The following is a 13,312-nucleotide window of genomic DNA, read 5'->3' on the forward strand; positions in this document are numbered from 1 at the left end:
TATAGCGTTTACACTTACTAGAATTTGTGCTACCCAAATTCCCCCTCTTAATAGGATCATTTCTAAGAAACCAATTATCCCTAAACACATGCCACGTCCTCATTCTTCACGATGCATTCCTTGAAGCCTCTGTCCCCATCTCCGGACCTTGTCACGCAGTAGGGTAGAAAGAGGACGCGGCACTCATACTTTATTTTTCACTCTGTCATTTTTAAAACATCTGTAATTAATTCAGTCTAAGATATAAGGTAGCGAATTGACATTAAAATTTTTTTGTATGGGTAGCTAGTTTCCAAGATTGCTTTGAATTGTTTAGGCCCAACTGTTCTGGTTTGTTCTCAGGTCAAATTTGATACCTGTTACATAAATGTCATAAACAATTAATGGACATCAAACTGTATGAGGAAATTTATGTATGATCCTGCTTTCTAACCAAATAAGAAAGTCATAATTTTCATGAGAGTTTCATAGTATCATTTCAAGAGTCAATTTTGCCATAATAGCAACCATAGTATAAATGCTATTTTGAATAATGTTATTAGTATGTATTATTATTCTGTAAGCATTTTCATTTGTCCATAATTATACATGTTGTTAATATACAATATTTCATCATTTAGAGTGTTCTCATTTTCTTGCCATTTAAATAATATTGTATTGAAACCCTTTGTGCCCATAACATTTTGCTTCTTTGGAATAGCTTATGATGGATAGATTCCCAGAGGTACTGTTAACTGGATTAAACAATTAGAAGTTCTGTTTCTTTGTACTTATTTCCACTTGACTTTCCAACAGGGTTATGCCAATTTTATGTTGTTGGTGGGCACATTTGAGTCACCATTGTCTTTGCAGCTTTACTTTCAGAGAGTATTGCCAGTGTTGGATCTATGCATTTTCACCATTTTATTACACAAATGAGTAAATGAATACCTCATCAGTCAATCTATCTGGCTAGCCAAACATACACTTTCAGCTCCTTTCTATCTCTCCTAACAATTTGTGGCAGCCATGGGGTGCTCCACTCATATTTCCCTTCAAGAGAACCTACTGCCAGAGGAGAAAAAAATGGCATAGATGATAGAAGCTCTGTTCACTCCTCTGGTGACCAAATCAAAGTTGTGATAGAAACAAGGAGCAAGGAAAAATGTCCTGAGATCTTGATGAACAAGCCATACAACTAGGGAGAAATCCAAGAAATCACCCTGCGACAGCAGGAGGTAGGACAGGGGAGGACGCAGGGCTGCCGGGTCTCAAGCAGCTGAGCGGGATGGAGGCTGCGGCAGCGGCAGCAGCAGATGCCTCTTAAAGGGGCCACATCCAAAAGCGGACTTCTGCAGTGACGGACTTGCTTGCTCTGAGCACCAGTGCCCATTCGGCTGTGTGCAGGGGGCACCAGGGACTTACAGGGAGACATTGTCAGAGTGAGGGCCAAGGCGAGACTTGCTGGGTACAGAAGTGCCGGTGGTATCCATTGTTCCCTGTTGAGCCCTGCCCCCTACCAATGAACCAGACACAGCGCCGCTATAGCCCTGATGTCATCAAGCTGGATAACAGAGGTTGCTCCGCTCAGGCGATTCCCTGAGACTCTGCCTCCCCCAACTTGTGGCCTCACCCAAGCCACATCCAGGTATATCCTCAGCGAGTCAGGTGCTCCTTGCTGAGCAGCGCCTAGACTCACACTGGAGGCAGCTGGCCTCAGTTTCTGGTGTGGCCTTGTGAACAACTGTAAGCACAGCATCTGTGGATTGCTTGTTGAATCTTAACAGGTGGCCCTGGATGGGTAGAGGCTTGGACTAAATTTAGCCTGCAGCTGAACCCCTCTCAGTGGCACAGTGACTGTGCCACTGGACACCTACTTCATAAATCCACACTAATAAGACCGGGAGACTTAGGAGCTTTGCTTAGTACATAGAAACAGACACGGAAAAGCAGCCAAAATGGGAAGACAATAAAGCAGAAACAATACGAGAGAAGAGAACAGGGATCCAGATATAAAGGAGTCAGGTAATCTAAGAGATGCAGAGTTCAAAACACTGGTTATAAAAATGAACTCAATGAACTTTTAGGAAATGTAGATGAATTCAGTGAGAACTTCAACGAAGAGATAAAAAACATAAAAATGGAAATGAAAATTATAAACGGGAATCAGTCTGAAATGAAGAACACATTATGTGAGATGAGAAGTATATTAAATGCAATAATCAAAGGAATAAACAAAGTGAATAAAGAAAAGGATTAAATGACCTATCTAGAGGATGGGAAAGCTAAGGACACTCAATCAGAATGGCAAGAAAAAAGATGCCAAGGCTATAAAAATAATTTAAGGAGCATATGGGACACTATTAAGGGTCTAAATATCTGTCTGATTGGCGTACCTGAAGAAAATCAAGATGTCGAACAGCTGTTTGAAGAAATAATGATGGAAAACTTCCCTAACCTGATCAAAGAAATGGACATAAACCCCCAGGAAGCTCAGAGAATCCCCAAAACCAGGGATCCAAAGAGGCCCACACCAAGACACATCATAATTAAAATGCCAAAGGTTAAATACAAAGAAAGAATATTAAAAGCAGAAAGAGAAAAGTAGATAGTTTCCTATAAGGGAACACCTATAAGATTGGCAACTGACTTCTCAAAAGAAACTATGCAGGAGAGAAGGGCTTGGCACAAAATATTCGATGTGATGAAGACCCAAGATCTACAGCTAAGAATACTTTATCCAGCAAAGCTATCATTTAGAGTTGAAGGACAGATAAAGAGCTTCACCACCAAGCCAGTATTATGGGAAATGTTGGAGGGGCTTCTTTAAGAAGAAAAAACATGTATCAAAAACAGGAATAAAGAATAGTAACAACTACATTCCTATCAATAAGCACCTCAAATGGAAAATAATTAAGTGCTCCAACCAAACGATAGAGTGGCTGAAAGGATAACAAAACAAGACCCCTACATATGCTGCCTACAAGAGGCTCACTTTAGATTAAAAAACACACAGATTAAAAGGAAGAGGATGGAAAAAGATATTGCTTTGATGGACCTAGAAGATATTTAAGTCAGACAGAGAAAGATAAACACTATATGATTTCACTTATATGCAGAATCTAAGGAACAAAAAGAACCAACTAATCAAAAACAGACTCACAAATACAGTAGGCAATTTGGTGACAGACAGAGGAGAGGAGGTTTGAAGGGCTGGGAGAATGGGGTGAAGGGTTAAAGAAGTACAAATTAGTAGCTGATGGATGGTCACAGGGATGGGGAGCACGGCATAGGGAATACAGTTAGCATTAATACGTTGGCGAGGTAGAGGGTCAGGGGACAAAGGGAGCAATTGGGGGGATTGTTTTATGAACTATATAGATGTCTAACCAATGTACTGTATACTTGAAACTAATTAAAATAAATTATAAAAAGAGAGAACCTACTGCCAGGATGTAATTGGTGGACAGCCTCCAGCTGCCATACCTCCAGGTCTATAGTAGCATTCACCCTAAGGCCATGTTCTCCAGGGGTTGCTCCAAGCCAGTGACTAAAGCCAGTGGGATGTAGAGCCTGTACATCATTGCTTCTGTGGTAGGGTTCCTCTGAGGGGCAATTCTTGCTTTGGCCGCCCCCCATCCCCAGTCTCATGGCTGAGACTTCCTTAGGTCTGTAGTCTCAGGCTCTATCTATCCAGCCCTCCTTCTATCCCTCTCTCATTATACAAGTATAAGACCAGCATTGCAGTCTGAAGGCTCTCTCTCCTCCTCCTGCTCCCTCTCACCTTCGTCCATCATGGGGTTTCTCCTCAGTAAATTTTTTCAGGTCTAATTCTATCTTGGCATGGTTCTTGGAGGACCTAAACTGACACATAACCCATGGATGGAACCACATGGCATTAACTCCTGTAGGACAGATACGAACTCCAAATTATTTTTTAAATGAATGACAGACTGATGTAGAAGACAAGAGCTTGGTCTTAAGTTGAAATCCCAGAAGAAGGAAGCTGCAACAATTTATGGGGAGGCAATAGTGCGCTGAATCTTTGGAGATGATAGTGGTTTTGGTGTTATAGGTGTTACTGTCTTTTGTCTTTTTGTAGTTTTTCTGCATGGGTCCTTAGATTTATGGACAGGTGGTGGCATGATGGGCTCTGGTATTACATAGTTCTTGACACAGCATTGTTTGTATCTGTCACACATGAATATAGATCTTTCAAAGGAGCCACAGTGCAGTTTGCAGTGTCCAGGGACCTTAAGCCTACAGCTTGTCCTGCCCCCACTGGCTGCAAGGGAGGGGAAAAGACCAGAGAAGTCAAGGTTAGAAGCAGCAAAAGGGACTGCCAAATGGTCAGGGCCAGGTGGGAACATTTGGCTTTTTATTTTGAGATATATGCTAGGGATGCTGGCAAATGAGACTTGAGAAGGATAATGAAGCACAGACACTATCTCCCTTAAATGACAGCCTCTGGGAACTCTGAGGACCGCTTTCTCTTTGCCAGTATCTGTATCTTTGCAGCTCTAGTGAAGGCCTGTAATTTTGTTGTAGTTGGTACTGCAGAATGTTTGAGTAAAAATAGGATGGGGAGCCAGGTCTTCATTGCATGAACACTCAAAAGGAGGAATTGAGGCTATTATTCTCTCCACAGCCTCCCTTTTTATGGTGTTACTGCTTCATTTGTTCTCAGAGAATTTAAAGCTGTAGATAACAGTGAACACAGGCAAAAAAAATTGTCACATCATCCCCCCAAAGTATTATTAACTAAGAGTTGCTACCTACAGGATATTTTTTCATTCAGGCACTGCCCAGCACCAGACGCCATCTTCTGGTTAAATCTGGGGGCTTTATCTCGGCTCTGTCTGCCATCAGCTCACAGCACTGGAGACATCTGAGCATCCTTTCTTCTCGGGCTTTCTTCACACCTACTGCCTGCTACTCTGATTTCTTTCTCTCTCTGGTTCTTCATTCTCTCCTCCACTGTAGAACTAAATACCTTATTTGCCATCTCGTGTGAACTTGCCTTCTAAGAGGTCTCATCACCCTGTCTGCCAGCCCTATGTTGGGCATGGGGATGAAACACCGACTCCTAAGTCACTTCCTCCCAGGCTCATGCTTGCCTCTGAGCACTAACCCGGTGCTAATCTCAAAGGATGAAAATGGTGAAGAGAGATGCCTTCTCAGCATCTTAAAGACTAAGATGTAGGGAGTTCATGTAAAATGACGGGAAAATATTTTGGACCAGGTTGAGGCTGACTTTCATTTTAGAACAGAAAAAAAATTTTTGGAACTGCTTCTTGTATATGGTTGTTTAAGGTGGTGGTTGTGTATAGGGTAAAAGGCCAGTGGTAGATGTGGGAAGTCCCTACCTTAAGCTGGAATTCAGTGGGGGTGAGCCCTGCCGACTTCCAACCTGACTTGTCTGTCACCACAGTGACCAGATCTGCTAGTGTTTCTGGCCCATAGCTCTACTTTCCCCTTCTCCATCCAGTTTACCTGGGGTCACCAGAAATCCCAGGGCTGCAAAGACCAGGAGCAGGAGCTTCATGGCTGAAGGCATAGCCTGGGGTGCAGGTGGTGGGTTAGTGGAGACAGGGGACTCTGTGAAATGTGCTCGAAGCTGCTGCCTTTATAGGATCCACATGACACAGGATACTTGGCAGTGAATCAGAGGAGGAGTTCTCTGCCACCTGTATCAGTTAGATTAGATCAGAATGTCTACTAGACTGAAGCCTGGATTGATTATTGAGCACCTGTATTCTAGGCTGTTAGGAGGAAGAAAGGCATAACGAAGACAACATAGATTCATAGCACCCCATCTTTCCAGCCAGTCTTGGTGAGGGTGTAGGAAAACAGTTGCTGGGGGTGTTAATTGGTATAGTTTTGCTTTTGGAGAGCAATTTGACAATACACATCAGGAGTCTTAAAAATGCCTGCTAGAGGTTATTATGCTGAGTGAAATAAGTCAGAGATAAATACCATATGATTTCACTTATATGCAGAATCTAAGGAATAAAAAGAACAAACTAATTAAAAACAGACTCACAAATATAGTGGACAATTTGGTAACAGACAGGGGAGGGGATGGTTGGGAGGCTGGGAGAATGGGGTGAAGGGTTAAAGAAGTACAAATTAGTAGTTGATAGATGGTCATGGGGATGGGGAGCACAGCATAGGGAATGCAGTCAGCAGTAATGTAATGGCTGTGTGTAGAGCCAGAGGAGAGAAAGCGCAATGAGGGGGATCATTTTATAAACTATATAGATGTCTAACCAATGTACTGTATACTTGAAAGTAATTAAAATAAATAAATAAATTTATTAAAAAACCCAAACATTTTAAACACTTAAAAAAAAATGACTGCCTTTTGATTCAGAAACTCTGTTCCTTGGACTTTTGTCTATTGGAAATAATTGAACAAGTACATAAAGAAGTTTATCTCAACATTGCTTATAATAGCAAAATATCAAAAGCAACATGAATAATGATAAAACATGAACACGATAAACTATAGAATATAATAGAACACTATGTAATTAAAAATTATCATAAAATAGAAAAATAGACTATAATATATACATCTAGTATGGTATAATCTTTGAAAAAGAAACATCTGTTTATATGTCTGCATATAATATCTGAGTTTAGGGAAAGATTATGTGTACTTTGATTATTAGAAAAAGAGAAAGTATTTCTATAGGAAAATTACTTTTTGTTTGAGTTTCAATATGAATACTCTCATTCCCAAATATTTGCATTTTTCTCTTAGCTTAAGGTTTCTGGAGGATAGGAATTTGTCATCTCCACATTCATCTCAAGGAATTTTTTTTTACATTGAATGCATTCGAATCTGTTTACAGTCCAGGTTCTTTCTTTGTGTCCAAGTGCTAGTTTTCCTAAATCTTTTATCCAAAGAGGTGCCTATAATTGAAGAGAATTATTTGGTAAGTCCTGATATGGGCCAGCTGAGTAAAGCAGCTTTAGCATCACTTTTTCCTGATCAGAAAGATCCAGGATTTGGTAAGAAAATGACCCCAGACTTTAGAAGTTGCTCAAACTGGCAAATATCTTTCAGATTCTATAATTTCTTCAATTGAATATCATAAATTATAATCCTAAAATGCCTTTAATCCCCTTCAAACCCTTGATAAATCTATAAATATAGAACCAAAGATTTTGTGGGGTTTTTTTGTATGTTTTCTCCCACAAATTAATTGCCTTTTAATCTCACTTGTTAAGCAATAATGACACCTTTTTTCCTTGTTTCTGTTTAGCATGCAGAATCCATTGGATCTCATCATTCATTTGAGCCATCCCACTTTCTCCAACCCATTGAAAAATCTTTTTACTTGGGAATTATTTAAAGCCTACAATAAATTGTGAAATACAAATATACAAGGAACACTTTCTTATTATCTTCCCACTTTCATCTATGGTTAACATTTTATCTCTTTCGCTTTTTCATCTGCTCTCTCTCATTTTAAATTTTCACTTACTGGATTACTGATTTATTATTAAAAGGTATAACTCAGGAACAGCCAGATGAAAGAGATGCATAGAGCAAGTTATGTGGGAAAGGACACAGAGCTTCTATGCTTTCTCTGGGTGCACCACTCTCTAACGCAAAAGCTCTTTGAACCTCATTCTTTTAGGTTTCTACGGAGGCTTCATTACATAGGCATGGTCGATTAAACCTTCCACCAGCCTCCCTCTCCTCCCTGGAGTGGCCGTTGGCCATTGCCCATGAGTCAGTAAAAACTCAAACATGGGGGCTTTTGCATTGTTCAATTCTTCCATAACTGTGAGGAAAACAGCATGCAGTTCAGCCCCCTGAGCTGATTATTTATATGTTCTTCCCTGAGAATGGAGGATTTCCAAATGGGATATTGTTGTCTCACCTTGGAACTGCTGTCCACAAGCCAAGCAGCTCTTCTTGGTCAGTAGAGGGCTCTTCGTTAGGCACTGTCCAAGTGATGCTAGAATCTAGCGGCTCCTCACACAGCTCCAGAATCAGAACTAGAGGCAAAGAGGCTCCCTGCTTGTATCTCCTTGCATTCCCCAGGCAGCATGAATCTGTATAAACCATTTCCATTTTACTTTGGAACTCTTCTGAACACTGCCATTTGAGTGTTTCTCTGACATCGTCCTAGACATTATGATTTTAAGATCGCTTTATGTCCTTCAGTCCTAGTGGTAGCATCAATTAGTAATGTCCAGTAGCAAGGCAGCAAGTGCCCCTCTATTGGAAAATTTCTAGTCCGAAGTCCTGGTAAGTCTCTGTTGGGAGGGAGGAATAGGGTTTTGCTATAATCCCTAGTCTACTTTCCACATAGGATTATGGCACAGAGAGTTTGTTCCGACCAACATTCCAGGTTCTTTTCTACACTGTGTGGGCTTGGGCAACAGTTCACAACGGTTCGAGTTCAAACTGACCAATCAGCTTGTGTAAAATCCTTGTATATAAGGAATGTTGCCACTGAGCACACTGCCCAGATCTTAGAGCACTAGCTCCTCTGGGACTGCGTGTAATAAAACTGAGTTCTCTTTCTCTCCAAGTTACTGCTTGGGTTTTTGCTGGACTGGTTTTGGGATTTTTCTGCAACAACAATAGGGAGAGACGAGGACAGTGAGAGAGACAGAGTCAGGACACTGAAAGGGACCCTGAGTATTAGGAGAATTCAGTTATAAATCATTCTTTAGAACCTGTGAGTTATAGTTTAAAAGACTTTGTTAATCCATTTCCTTTGATATGGACATATAGTGAGGAAGGGGAAGAGTGTATAGTGTGAAAAGGTAAGATTCTGTAGAGTGAAAGGCCTGCTGGCAGTTCCCAGCCTTTAATTCATAAGTTCCCCATGGTTTTAGCCATAGGGAATGACTCTTGGTTTCTGTTTCCCCTTCACAGCTGTGGGGAATGGGTTGTTAGCAATCCCAGCAGAAATCTTCCTTTGTTCTGCAGGTGTCCTCCTGGCCTGGCTGCAGGGCTGATCAGTATATTTCAGTCTCTGAATGTGGCTTGAGTAACATTTTTAATTCTCTTGCCTCCTCCCTACATTAATATCATGGTTGACCACCTGGCCACCCAGGAGTCAAAGGTTCCTCATTCCCCATTCCTCATTCTTTCATGCTTTTTCTTTTAAAACCACATATGTTCATCAGCTAGGAAAATTCTAGCAAATCCTGATTCTGACACTGAATGTGTGTCTACCAGCATCACCAAGCAATCAACTCAATTCTGACACTATCTACCTAGAGATAGTATCGGATCCCACAGTTTAAGGACTCAGTTCTACAAGATTGCCCCTCCACACCCCCATCAGACACCAAACACAAGTCTAGGTTGTCACCTGTGCTTCTGTTCAACTGAGTGTACAGCAAGGGTTTCCACAATGACCTCCTCTGGTTCAATTAATTTGCTAGAGTGGTTCATAGAACTCAGAAACATTTTACTTACTAGATTATCACTTTATTATAAAAGGATACAACCCAGGAACAGCTACATGAAAGAGATACACAGGCAAGGAGAAAAAGTATGTAGAGTTTCCACGCCCTCTCCAAGCATATCACTCCGTGAATCTCAATGTGTTCCCCACCTTGGAAGCTCTCTCTTTCTTTTTTAAAAACAGAAATTAATTTTCTCACAGTTCTGGAGGCTAGTAGTCCAAGATCAAGGTGCCGGCATGGTTGGTCTCTGTTTAGAGTTTGTTCTCTTCCTGGCTCGTAAATGACTGCCTTCTCACTATGTCTTCACATGCCTTTCTTTATTTGGTGTGCATGCATAGACAGTGAGTGAGCTCTCTGGTGTCTCTTCCTTTTTTTTCCCTTAAATGTAGAAATTTATTTTCTCACAGTTTGAGATCAAGTGTCTATAGGATTGGTTTCTTCTGAAGGGCCATGAAGGAAGAATCTGTTCCAGACCTCTTTCCTTGACTTGTTGATGGCTGTCTTCTCTTTGTGTCTTCATATTATCTTCCCTCTGTATGTGTCTGTGGCCCAATTTCCTCTTTTTCTAAGGACAGCAGTCATATTGGATTAGGGCCTTCCCAAATGGCCCCATTTTAACTTAATTGCCTCTTTAAAGACCCTATGTCCAAATATGGCCACATATGAATTTTGTGGGGGGGGACACATCTCAGCTCATAACAGCCTGTCCCCAGCGAATTCTGTTCCTTTGATATTGTAGAACCAATCTAAACAAGTCTTGTAATAGAATAAGGACCACGGCCCTCTGATGTCTCTTCTTATGAGAAAATGAATCCCATCAGCTTAGGGACCTATACTTATGACCTCACTTTACCTTAATTACTTCCTTAGAGGTCTCGTTTCCAAATACAATCACATTGAGAGTTAGGACTTCAACATATGAATTGTTTTGGCCCTAATGCCACAGACTTCCATAATCTTACTGAGATTTAGTAGATTTTCTTGAATGAATGCTTCTTGATTTGCTGTATACCCTTAGGTAAATTTCCAGACACTTTAAATGGTTGTTGTCAACCCCTCTCCTATAGCTGTCCATTTAAAAGTTTCCTTTTCTTTAAAAAATAGATATATCTAATACTTTTGTTTCAGTCTCCCCTTTCCTCTATCAGTCTCTTCTCAATATGGATGACTCCAAGTTATGTAAGGTTACTGAAGCCAGGAACAAGAGAACTGCAAAAGCCAGAAGCAAGAACTTCATGCCTGAAGGATGGGAACATGACTGGGGAGAGTGCAATGAGATGGATGGGACAGAGCTCCCTGTGTCACTTGCCTGGAGCTCCTATCTTTATTAGACTTCAAAAGAGATCAAAAGTAGAGCAGTAAGCCATATAGGATAAATAGATAAATTCACAAAGATATAAGTACTACATTTCCTTCTTAGCATTACTCATAACAAGGATTTGAAAATCTTAACGTCCATCAATAGAGAATTTGGTAATATATGGTACATAACACATCAGAATTCCATGATCTTTAAACAATGGTGATAATTGAGGATTTATGACATAAAAAGCCATCAATGATATATATACATTTTAAGTATAAAAGGAGAATTATGAGAAAGTACGCATAGTATGAATAGTTTTTGTTACATACACATGTATATGTATAAAATATTTAAAAATAATCTGGAAGGATATATATCAAAAATTTTAAGGGTCTTTATCTTTGGGAAAGATTATTTGTAATTTTAATTTTACCTTTCATTACTTTGTTTCATCTGAATGTTATAATATGACTGTATGTAACTTCATAATAAAAAAACTCAAGCTATCCATGTAAGAAAAACATCTTTTTTGAAAATTGTGAGATGAATATATGCACACAAAAGTATTGCTTTCTTTCCTGATTAACACAAAAGATTGATTAGATTCAAATCGGATTCACAGGATTCAGAGATCTTTCCCATATTAAGCTTTAGTAATAATTTCAAGGATATAAGTAATCGTGAAGCACAGGTAAAACATTCACACTGCTTCCTAGGTCTTTCTTTGCCTTTTTAGAATGATCTGTGGGTTGAGTTTAACTCCGGAGATCTCTAAGTGATGTCTAAGTGATACGTGAAAGCACATCACTTACAAAAACAAGACTACTTGCAGTGAGAACCATCTGCATTTTATTCTATGAAAATTAGGTAGCATGGTAATTACATGATATTTTTCAAGGAGCCGTGCCCTGTAAATCCATAGATTCTAAGTTTGTTTACCAGAGACAATTCTGAACAGAGCAGACGCATTCTGCTAAATAAAGACTATGCTAATATCATTAGTGAGTTCACCAGGAAGTCTGTCCTTAGAATGTTTATAAAAGGGATCTGATAGAATCAACTTTGTTTTTTTTTTTTTTTCCTTTTCCTTCCAGGAGCATTCCTGGTAAAGGAAGAGAATCGATTGTAGGACTGTTATTAACCTTTTCTTTCTCATCTCTTAAAGTGAAAGCATTGAGAGGTATTATCACTGAATTTATGACTTATGAAGAATGTGTATGTTTCTTAACGGAATTTTTAAATACTTTCATTATCATGGCTCCTATTCTGTACTCTAATTCCATCTCCTCTAAATTTCTCTTACAGTGTGGTGGCCAGAGTAAAGGCAATAATCCAATTGTGAACTAACCAGGACACTTGAATTTGGCAATTGCAGTTGTCAAAGTCCTTAATGATAGGCATTCATTCCTCCTCCTCTTTACACTGGGTCACCAGCAGATGTAATAATCAAGTCTTCTAGAGCTTCTTTCAAACCATTGCTAAAGGTCTGAGATGGAATATCCATGTAGATGCCTTATTATATAATTGGCACTGGGCACAGGCTCCAAAGTTGTTGCAACTGGGAGTCAAGGTAGCTTGGCAACTAAGAAGCTTTGATATTTAATAGCCTTAGATTCAAGTCCTGGTTCTACTAATCTGTGACCTTCAGCAGTTCAACTTAATCCTTGGTTGTATTATTTATATAATATGTATGGGGGTTGTTGTAAGGACTAAATGAGATGTTATATTCAAAGTGCTCAGTACTGAACCTGGCACTTAAAAAATGCTCTATCACTTCTAAATATTCTTATTATTAATATTCCTTTTCTATAGATCTTCCTCCAGATTGCTGTTCTTTCTTTAATACTCTTTGGTATTGTGATGGAGAACTTATTAATTCATTGGGTTGCCTTTGAACTGAGCTTCTATTTATTGATCTGTTCACCAGGATCAATTTTCAATTCTCAGATTCTCTGAGAGTTAGAATGCAACACTGATAAGCCTTGGAGATACTGAATCCACTGTCATAAGAGGTTCTTTGTCGTAGATGCATAGAATTTCTGGAGCCAAGGTGATCTTAACCACTAGCATCAAATAGTACTTTCATTATGCTTACATGTTAATTTCTAGGATTGTGCTCAAAAGTTGAAATCTGAAATGGAGAACAGAAGACAGGAAGCACAGTAAGTTATTTCCTTTCTTTGCTCAGACTCTCTCAAGAGAGGAAGCTGTTGCCATTAGTATCGATGATTACCCATTGTGTAGTTCTTAAGCAGTTTGTTTTCACCTAGTAGACATTGCAGTACACACGCATCATTTTGTCTTACAAGTCCTCTTGGGTAAGAATATCTGAAATGTATTAAAGAGTAGAATTCTTTGGTCATAAGATAAATGTATGGTGAATATGACTAAGTAGTAACAGATTTTTCTCAAGAAAGATAAATTATCTATACTTCTACAAGAGGTGTTTAAGGTTTCCTATATTCTTACATCTTCCCTAACACGTACCATTCTTCAGCCTTCTAATTTTACCAATATTATTGTTGGTTTGATTTGTTTTTCTCTGATTACCAGTGAATTTGAGTATTTCTTCTTATGTTCTGTTGG

General features: G+C 39.5%; 1 long non-coding RNA gene across 1 annotated transcript in view; it reads left to right on the top strand.

Annotated features, from left to right (window-relative positions):
- The window catches only part of LOC111731620, a 14,593-nt gene extending 7,226 nt beyond the window's left edge, over positions 1-7,367 (top strand). Inside the window, exon 3 of the long non-coding RNA XR_002777238.1 lies at positions 7,251-7,367. This is a non-coding gene — a long non-coding RNA (uncharacterized LOC111731620). The remainder of the gene's footprint in view (positions 1-7,250) is intronic.
- Positions 7,368-13,312: the final 5,945 nt, after the last annotated feature.

Source organism: Pteropus vampyrus, unplaced genomic scaffold, assembly GCF_000151845.1.
Source record: "Pteropus vampyrus isolate Shadow unplaced genomic scaffold, Pvam_2.0 Scaffold388, whole genome shotgun sequence".
Lineage (NCBI taxonomy): Eukaryota > Metazoa > Chordata > Mammalia > Chiroptera > Pteropodidae > Pteropus > Pteropus vampyrus.